The sequence below is a fragment of the Cebus imitator genome, unplaced genomic scaffold, assembly GCF_001604975.1.
Source record: "Cebus imitator isolate Cc_AM_T3 unplaced genomic scaffold, Cebus_imitator-1.0 Scaffold277, whole genome shotgun sequence".
Lineage (NCBI taxonomy): Eukaryota > Metazoa > Chordata > Mammalia > Primates > Cebidae > Cebus > Cebus imitator.
This window is the reverse complement of record NW_016107592.1, coordinates 1,805,015-1,813,292: the sequence shown is the minus strand read 5'-3', so window position 1 is coordinate 1,813,292 and position 8,278 is coordinate 1,805,015. Positions and strand designations below refer to the sequence as shown.

The 8,278-nt window shown below is 48.6% G+C and overlaps 1 pseudogene; it reads left to right on the top strand.

The window, feature by feature from the left end:
• The first annotated feature begins 3,427 nt into the window (after positions 1 to 3,427).
• Positions 3,428 to 3,538, top strand: LOC119467305 (annotated as a pseudogene).
• Positions 3,539 to 8,278: the final 4,740 nt, after the last annotated feature.

The window sequence follows — 8,278 nt, the reverse complement described above, 5'->3', positions numbered from 1 at the left end:
TGAATCAACAGATGCAGAACCCACGGATGTGGAGGGTTGGTCCATAATGATAACTGATCACCCCCCCCATGAAACACATACAAAACACAACATTTTCTAGAAAAAGAAATTGAACCCCTATGTGGTGGCTCATGCCTGTTACCCCAGCATTTTGGGAGGCTGAGGTGGGAGAATCACTTGAGCCTACAAGTTCAAAGCTGGGCACAGCTGGCAGTCCCCGTTACTTAGAGTTTTAGGTTGTTTAATTTGGAAGACTGCTTGAGCCCTGGAGTTCAAGGCTGCAGTGAGCCATGACAGCACCACTGCACTCTAGCCTGGGTGACAGAGTGAGACTCTGTCTCAAAAAAAAAAAAAAGAAAGAAAGAAATTGAGACTCAAGAGATCTGAGACCTGTCTAAAGTTACATGGCTAGCTGTTGGAAAAGCTGGGATATAAACACAGCTTTTCCAATCTGAACCCCATATTCTTTCTCCCTGACTACACTGCTTCCTCAGTTGTTCCCTCTCCACCCAATGTCTGCATGGTTCCAGGCATGCCAAGCATAGAGAGGACAGTATCCTCCAGACTCACTTATAAACAATCATTCTCCTGGAACCAGGGTGCTGCCCAGCCAGAAAGCTGCAGGTGAGCAGGAGGGAGAGAGGTCACACTTCCCTCAGAAGGAGCCATTTCAGGGGCTGCTGAGTGGGGCCTCTCTGGAGAAAAGCGCTGAGTCAGAGGCTGAGTTGCTGAGAGATCCCCCACCCTTCCCTGACCCAAGCACTCTGGGAGCCACCCGTGGTACACTTAATACTCACATGTAGGTGCTTCTACCAGGGACACCTACAGACCTACTCTCCATCCACAAAGGCAGCCCAGGAAACCCAGAGGAATTCACAGCTCAGAGAACCAGCGGTTTCAAGCCATGGACCAGTTACGCAAATGCCAACTGGGATAGCAAGATGGATTTGGGGTCATGGAGGTCCAGGCTCAAATTTCAACTTCTGACACTCACTTGCCTTGTGAGTCTACACTAATCACCCACCCTTCAGGGGCCTCAGTTTCCTCATCTGTAAAACAGAGAAGGTAATAATGCCCCCTTTTACAGGATGGCTGAAGGATGCCATGGCTGGTGATGTCACCAAGTCTTTGCCGGGTGAAGGGTGGGTGCTCCCTGCTCCGTCCTGAGAATGTGTCCCTGTGGCAAGTCTCTGCAGAGATGTCTTTTTTTCATTAGGATTTGATGGGCACCCACCTCTTGCCAGAAACCATTCCCAGTGTTTTCCAGATTCCCTCTTTAACTCTTACCACTTTCTGATGTGGATTCCCCCTTTCTATTATTGAGAAAGCAAAGCTTAGAGACCCCGGCCCAGGTCAGGGCTCTGGTAAGGGCTTTTCCACTGAGTGTGAATGACAGCCATCCCTGAAGGAGGTATGAACCCTCTCCCAGGGAGCTTGGTGGTTATGAGCAATCTGCTTAGGAACCCACTGGAAGCCATTTGCTCCGTGCTCAGGATGGATGCTGGCGGGCTGGGAAGGCAGATAGTCAAGAGGATTAGTAATCCCCGATTTCAGCCAGGACTCCCTGATGACAGATTCATGCATGTGCTGTCATCGTCACTGTTCTAAAACAGAGCGATGATTTTGTTCATTTTTAAAACGCAGGACATGTATAGCTCCAGTTTCTCAAGAATACATAATATCACATTACCTAATACACAATATCACATCTCCAAATGCTGCAAATGGGGGTTACAAGTGAACTGGCTGCTTCTAACCAGAGCTCGCTTTGTATAGAGTGACCCCACCCCCTGAGGCCTGCTCTGTTCTCAGCCTGTGGGAGAGTACCTGCTGCAGCCAGAGGAAGTGACTCAGCCCAGTGGGAAGTGGGAGGGTCGGTCAGCAAGAGGGCCCTGAGCCCAGCCTGCTCCCCAGAACATCCTCTGCCACCGCTGCCTTCCTCAGCAGGACTCCAATGTGCTGAGCACAGCAGGCCTGGGGGCCTGGCAGGGCCTGAAAGCCCAGGGTCTGCAGCTTGGTGACCTAGCTCTAGTCTCCTCCAGGAGGGAAGGTTTATGAACTAGCTCCACATAAGGAGACTGCGTAATCAGTGACATCCATCCTCACCACATTCCCCCGAGGAAGTCCCAACTAGGCTTTTCTGTGGCCTCCTTTGGAGGCTGCAAAGAAAGTCTAGATAGAGGCTAAAGGCCTCTGGCCAAGGGGTGCACCTCAGAAAAATTCTGGAAGACAAGTCTCAGGGCTGTGCACACAGAGGTAGAGAGAAGCTTTCTCTGTAGGTTCTCCCCGGGAAAAGATAAATGGAGTTAGAGACTGGTCCCCATGGCCCTGAACCAGGTCAGCTGCTCCTGGGAGCAAAGGGCTTCACCAGCAGTCAGGCTGAAAGCCACCAGAGCAGAATCCAGGGCAGTACCGCCGGCCCTGCCACCAGCTCTCCCCTCCCAAGGGCCTCCGGAAGCAGCTGATGTGACAACAAATAATCCGTCACTGTGCGTGGGTGTTGGAGGAGGAAGGGACAGACTTACAAGCTCTTTCTCTGAGCTGTACTGGCCTGGCATTCCCATCCCAAGAGGTAGCCTGGGAAATCAGCCAAGCACACTGGCTTAGGGGACGTTTGCAGTGGCCCCTTGGCTCTGTAGGGTGCCTTCTGCCATGCACAGTGACGGCAGAGTGAGTCACTGACAGGTCTTCCCTGTCATACTGGCCTGCTCTGGCTCACTGGGACTAGAAGAGGAGATTGCAACAAGGGAGATCCTGGCATGGGCACATGACTAAGAGGCCCCTCAGCTCCAACCATCAGTTACAGCTTTGTGCAGTGACTCAGCCCAGTAATAAGGCCTGCCATGGGGTCCCATGCAGAGTTCAAGTTCTTGCCACCCACGATAGACCAAATCAGGCAAGGGGAAAGCAGCAAGACACTGCGGAACAACCGGTGAGTCTAAAAGACACCATGCTGTCCACTGTGTGACCTGGACATGTGCTTCTTTGCTCTGCAGTCTGCTCATCCAGAGGACAGGGACAGCACTACCCTCAAAAAGGGTTCCCCTCAGGATTGCCAGGACCCAGCATGTAGGAGGCACTAGATGCTTAACTTAGAAATGTTATGTTTTCTGGCTGGGTGCAGTGGCTTACGCCTGTAATTCCAGCACTTTGGGAGGCCAAGGCAGGCAGATCATCTGAGGTCGGAAGTTTAAGACCAGCCTGGCCAACATGGTGAAACTTATTTCTACTAAAAGTACAAAAATTAGCTGGGCGTGGTGGTGGCCACCTGTTATCCCACCTACTCTGCAGGCTGGGGCAGAAGAACCACCTGAACCTGGGAGGTGGAGGTTGCAGTGGGCTGAGATCAGGCCATTGCACTCCACCCCGGCAAAAAGAGCAAAACTCCATCACAAAAAAAAAAAAAAAAAAAAAACCCCAAAAAGATAGCTTTGTGCAGTGGCAGTATCGTAGCCAATGAGGTTTATCTGAGGCGTAATTACTGCTATTTTTAAAAATTTAAATGTTTTTATAAAATTTTTTAAAAAACCGACAGGTAAACATCACTAAGTGTTTCCCTGAGTTCTGTGAGTCACTCCAGCAAATTAATTGAACCCAAAGATGGGGTAATGGGAACCTCAATTTGAAGCCAGTTGGTCAGAAGTTCCAGAGGCGCAGACTCGTGACAGGTGTGTGAGTGTGGGGGGGTCAGTCTTGGGTCTTGAGCCCTCAACTCGTAGCATCTGCCACTATCTCCACTATCTCCGGGTAGATAGTGTCAGAATTAGAGGGTATCCACATGATCTTCACCGCTTGGTATGTAGGGGGAAAAAAACCCCACACACATGCCCACAGAAGTCTTCTGTATTGACTGTTGTGGTGTGAGAGTAGAGAACATGGTTAGGGAGAGTTTTCCCTACACGGTAGTATCCACGGTTCCTCACACTCCTGCCATATCTCCTCCTTCAGCTTTTCTTAGTCCTGGGCCAGGTGCTTGGGTGGTTCTGTGGCAAAGGGCACCAGTTTCTCCTGCAGGTCACCCAATGTCATTGCTTGTCCTTGTGGTTTCTAGTCTATCTTTATGGATTCCAGGTCTTGATCTTCCCTGCTTTACATCCAGCCCTCCTGACTGCCAGCCTGGGTGACTTCAGACCCTACACAACCCAAAGACAACAGCCTTGTGTAGACCAGCTCCCACAGCTACCTAAACTCTAATCCCTGTGATAAACTCTCTATAATCTCTATCATAAACTTTACTCTGTTTCTCATAGTGAGTGTTTCAGTTTCCCTGGTCAAACTCTGTGTAATATTGGGGTTCAGGGTGCCCTCAGCTCCCCTGAGAGTATGTTTCTCGAGGTTCTTGGTCTCCTGCCCTCTCAAGAATGAGAGAGGGGACAACGGCGCAGTGCGTAGTAAATGCCAGATTCAAAAGTGTTTGTAGAAAATGATTGAGAGAGAGAGAAACGGGAGGAGAGAGAAAGAAACAGCTAACTCTCACACTGAGTGAGAGAATCCAGACAGATGTAATCCAGGAGAGGAACGCAGCTTCCACCCTGAGTGGAAGGGAATAGAGAGAGATGGAGTTCAGGATGGGAAGACAGGGGTCCACGAGAGAGTGTGGAAGGGGACTCCAGAGGGGAAATCCAGGAGAGAGAAAGACGGCTTCCACGACGGGAGTGTTCATGGAAGGGGACCTAAACATGGAGTCCAAAGGGGTGTGGAAGAAGGGGACTTTTAACCTGGGAGGAATCCCCACCTTCTCTAAGACCCCAGGCCAATCAAAGGTTAGAACTTCCGCTGGAGTGACTGACTCTTAGTTTCTTCCCGAGCCCGTGAAATTTAAACATAAACCATTAAATCTCCTGGATGGAGAGAGATGGGAGGGGGGCATGGCGCTGGGAAATTCTTGCCCTTAAAAGTACGCCCCCTTGTGGACCCAGAAAGTAAATGCCAGATTCAAAATTGTAGGTGTCCCTACACTTACGGAATAAACATCTGAAGATGAATACAAAATTTTTGCCATGTGTCAGGCATTTTGCTAAGTGTGCCCTGTCTCACTTGATCTTCACCAGAACTCCATTGTAGAGGTGAAGACACTGAGCTCAAAGAGATGAATACATTTTCCCAAGGGCATATTGCTAGACTATGGGAAGCTGTGCAGTAAGAGACTTTCTACTTTATAAACTCTGTGGCATCTTGTAACCACCCAATGGGTTCACCTTCCTCGCTGTCTAGACAGACAGGGTCTCACTCGGTCACCCAGGCTGGAGTGCAGTGGCGTGATCTTGACTCATTGCAGCCTCCTCTCCCCAGCCTCCGTCTCCCAGTTTCAAGCGATCCTCCCACGCAAGCCTCCTGAGTAGCTGGGACCACGGGTGCACACCACCACACCCCCGCTAATTTTTGTATTTTTAGTAGAGATGGGGTTTCACCATGTTGCCCAGGCTCTTAAGCTCAAGCAGTCCACCTGCCTCAGCCTCCCAAAGTTCTGAGATTACAGGCAGGAGCCATGGTGCCCAGCCCGAGAGTTATGCATGATCTCCCACTGTGTGGGAGATCAGAGTTTTTAAGGATAATTTGGTGGGTGGGGAAGCCAGTGAGTTGGGAGTGCTGATTGGTTGGGTCAGAGATGAAATCATAGGTAGTTGAAGCTGTCCTTTTGCTTCAGTCAGGTCCTGGGTGGGAGGCCACAAGATCAGATGAGCCAGTTTATCGACCTGAGTGGTGCCAGCTGATCCATTAAGTGTAGGGTCTGCAAAATATCTCAAGCACTATTCTTAGGTTTTACAATAGTGATGTTATCCCCAGGAGAAATTTGGGGACAGTCAGAATCTTGAAGCCTCCAGCTGCATAAATCCTAAACCATAATTTCTAATACTGTGGCTCATTTTTCAGTCCTACAAAGGCAGGAAGGTGGTTTGTTTTGGGAAAGTTACAACTATAAACTGAGTTCCTCTCTGAGTTCTGCCTATACCCAAGAGTCAAGTCAATGTGGACCGCTTGCAGCAAGATGGAGTTGGTGAGATCAGATCTCTTTTGCTGTCATAATTTTCTGTTATAATTTTGCAATGGCAGTTTCCAACTTGTCTCCCCAACGAGCACAATCTTTACCTGGTGCCTTCAGAATGAGGAATGTTTATCCCATAGGTGTTTTGACTTTATTCATCTTTGTTTGAAGGGGATCTGAATATGCCACCCCAAAATATGACACATTGTCACAGGAAAATTTTGAGCTGAAGGCAATTGAGAGTCAGATGATGCAGGTGGCTGGGAGTGGTGACTCATGTCTGTAATTCAAACACTTGGGGAGGCCAATCAGGGAGGATCACTTGAGCCCAGGAGCTCCAGACCAACCTGGGCAACATAATGAGACTTCATCTCTGTGGCAGGCCAATTCTCCCTGACGGTCACACAAACAGGGCTCCATAGCACTCCAGTTACATAGACAAACTTCCACAGTCCTTGCCTTACCATTAGGCTAACAATTAAGTCTAGGGAAAATCAATGCCTGAACATCAGAACCAGAAATGAAACATATGTTCAGTAAGTGCCTTGCACAGGCTTCCCTGAAACCTGGAGCAAGTCAAGATAATGGAGACAGCCTTACATTCCTTGTATTCCTTGTACTGGGATCTGACTCAAGTCAACATCGGGGGCGAGTCAAGGTAACTGAAACAGTCCTTGAATAGACTTGTTTTGCAGGGGAGTGTCTGGAGCAACACTTAGGACCAAACCATAGGTAAGATAAAATAGAAGGAATCACTCTGGTGCTAGGATCCTCCTTAAGTAAATTTAGGAGACATTTCTTAATCACCCTGCTATCAGGACTCTCATGAATTAGGTGGATTTAGAGGACATTTTTGGCCTCTGACCTTCTAGTTGGAGAAAAATTACTTATAAACTGAGGTGAATGTGATACTGCATGAAGGCATATAGTCCAAACATATATAAGCATGGGAAGAATTGTAATACCTTGAGTTGGTCTGGCGAGTTATCTCCAACCTTCTCTCTGTATCTGGTTACAGAAATAAACTCCCTTCTTTCCCAGTCCATCTGCATCTTGTTATTGGGCCGTGAGAACATAAAGCCAGACCCAGTTTGGTCCGGGAACATCTCTACTAAAAAAAATTTTTTTTGAGACTGAGTTTCATTCTTGTTGCCCAGACGGAAGTGCAATGGCGCAATGTCGGCTCACTGCAACCTCCACCTCCCAGGTTCAAGTGATTCTCCTGCCTCAGCCTCCTGAGTAGCTGGGATTACAGGCACATGCCACGACATCCGGCTAATTTTTTGTATTTTTAGTAGAGACAGGGTTTCACCATGTTGGCCAGGCTGGTCTCAAACTCCTGACTGCAAGTGATTCACCCGCCTCGGCCTCACAAAGTGCTGGGATTACAGGCGTGAGCCCCCTTGCCTGGCCTCTACTAAAAAAACTTTTTTTAAATTAGCTGAGTGTGGTGGTGCTCACCTGAGGTCCCAGCTACTCAGGAGGCTAAGGCAGGAGGATAACTTGAGCCCTGGAGGTCAAAGCTGCAGGGAGCTATGATCATGCCACTGCACTCCAGTCTGGGTGACAGATCCTAAAAGCAGGGCATAAATTTACCATTGAGGAAGGTTCTACTCCACCCACCCAGTACCAGGGAGAGAAGTGTGATTCTTATCAAACATGGGAATCAACACTAAGATGAGTTTGCTTAAACAGATCTTTCTAAAATAGCCCTTATCTTCTATTAATACCCCCATACATTTCCTAGTCAGTGCCCCATAATTTGTTCCTTGAAGCCCAAACCCTCTTTCCTTTGTTAAAAAGGTACATAAAACCCCAAGTCTAACTGCTTCTTTCCTGAGAACTCTTCTGCATGCCAATGTTAATAAAAATGGTATGCCTTTTCTCCTGTTAATATGTCTTTTGTTAGTTTAATTTGGAGGCCTCCAATTGCCAAACATAAGAGGGTAGAGGAAAATTTTTCCTCTCTGACAATGTTTAGGATAAAAAGGAATGTTGTCCAAATAGATAAACCAGCTGAGGCCGACCATGGTGGCTCATGCCCGTAATCCCAGCACTTTGGGAGGCTGAGGTGGGTGGATCATGAGATCAGGAGTTCAAGACCAGCCTGACCAACATGGTGAAACCCCATCTCTACTAAAAATGCAGAAATTAGCCGGGTATGGTGGCATGTGCCTGTAGTCTCAGCTACTCAGGAGGCTGAGGCAGGAGAATCACCTGAACCCGGGAGGCAGAGGTTGCAGTGAGCCGAGATTACGCCATTGCACTCCAGCCTGGGCTACAGAGCAAGAC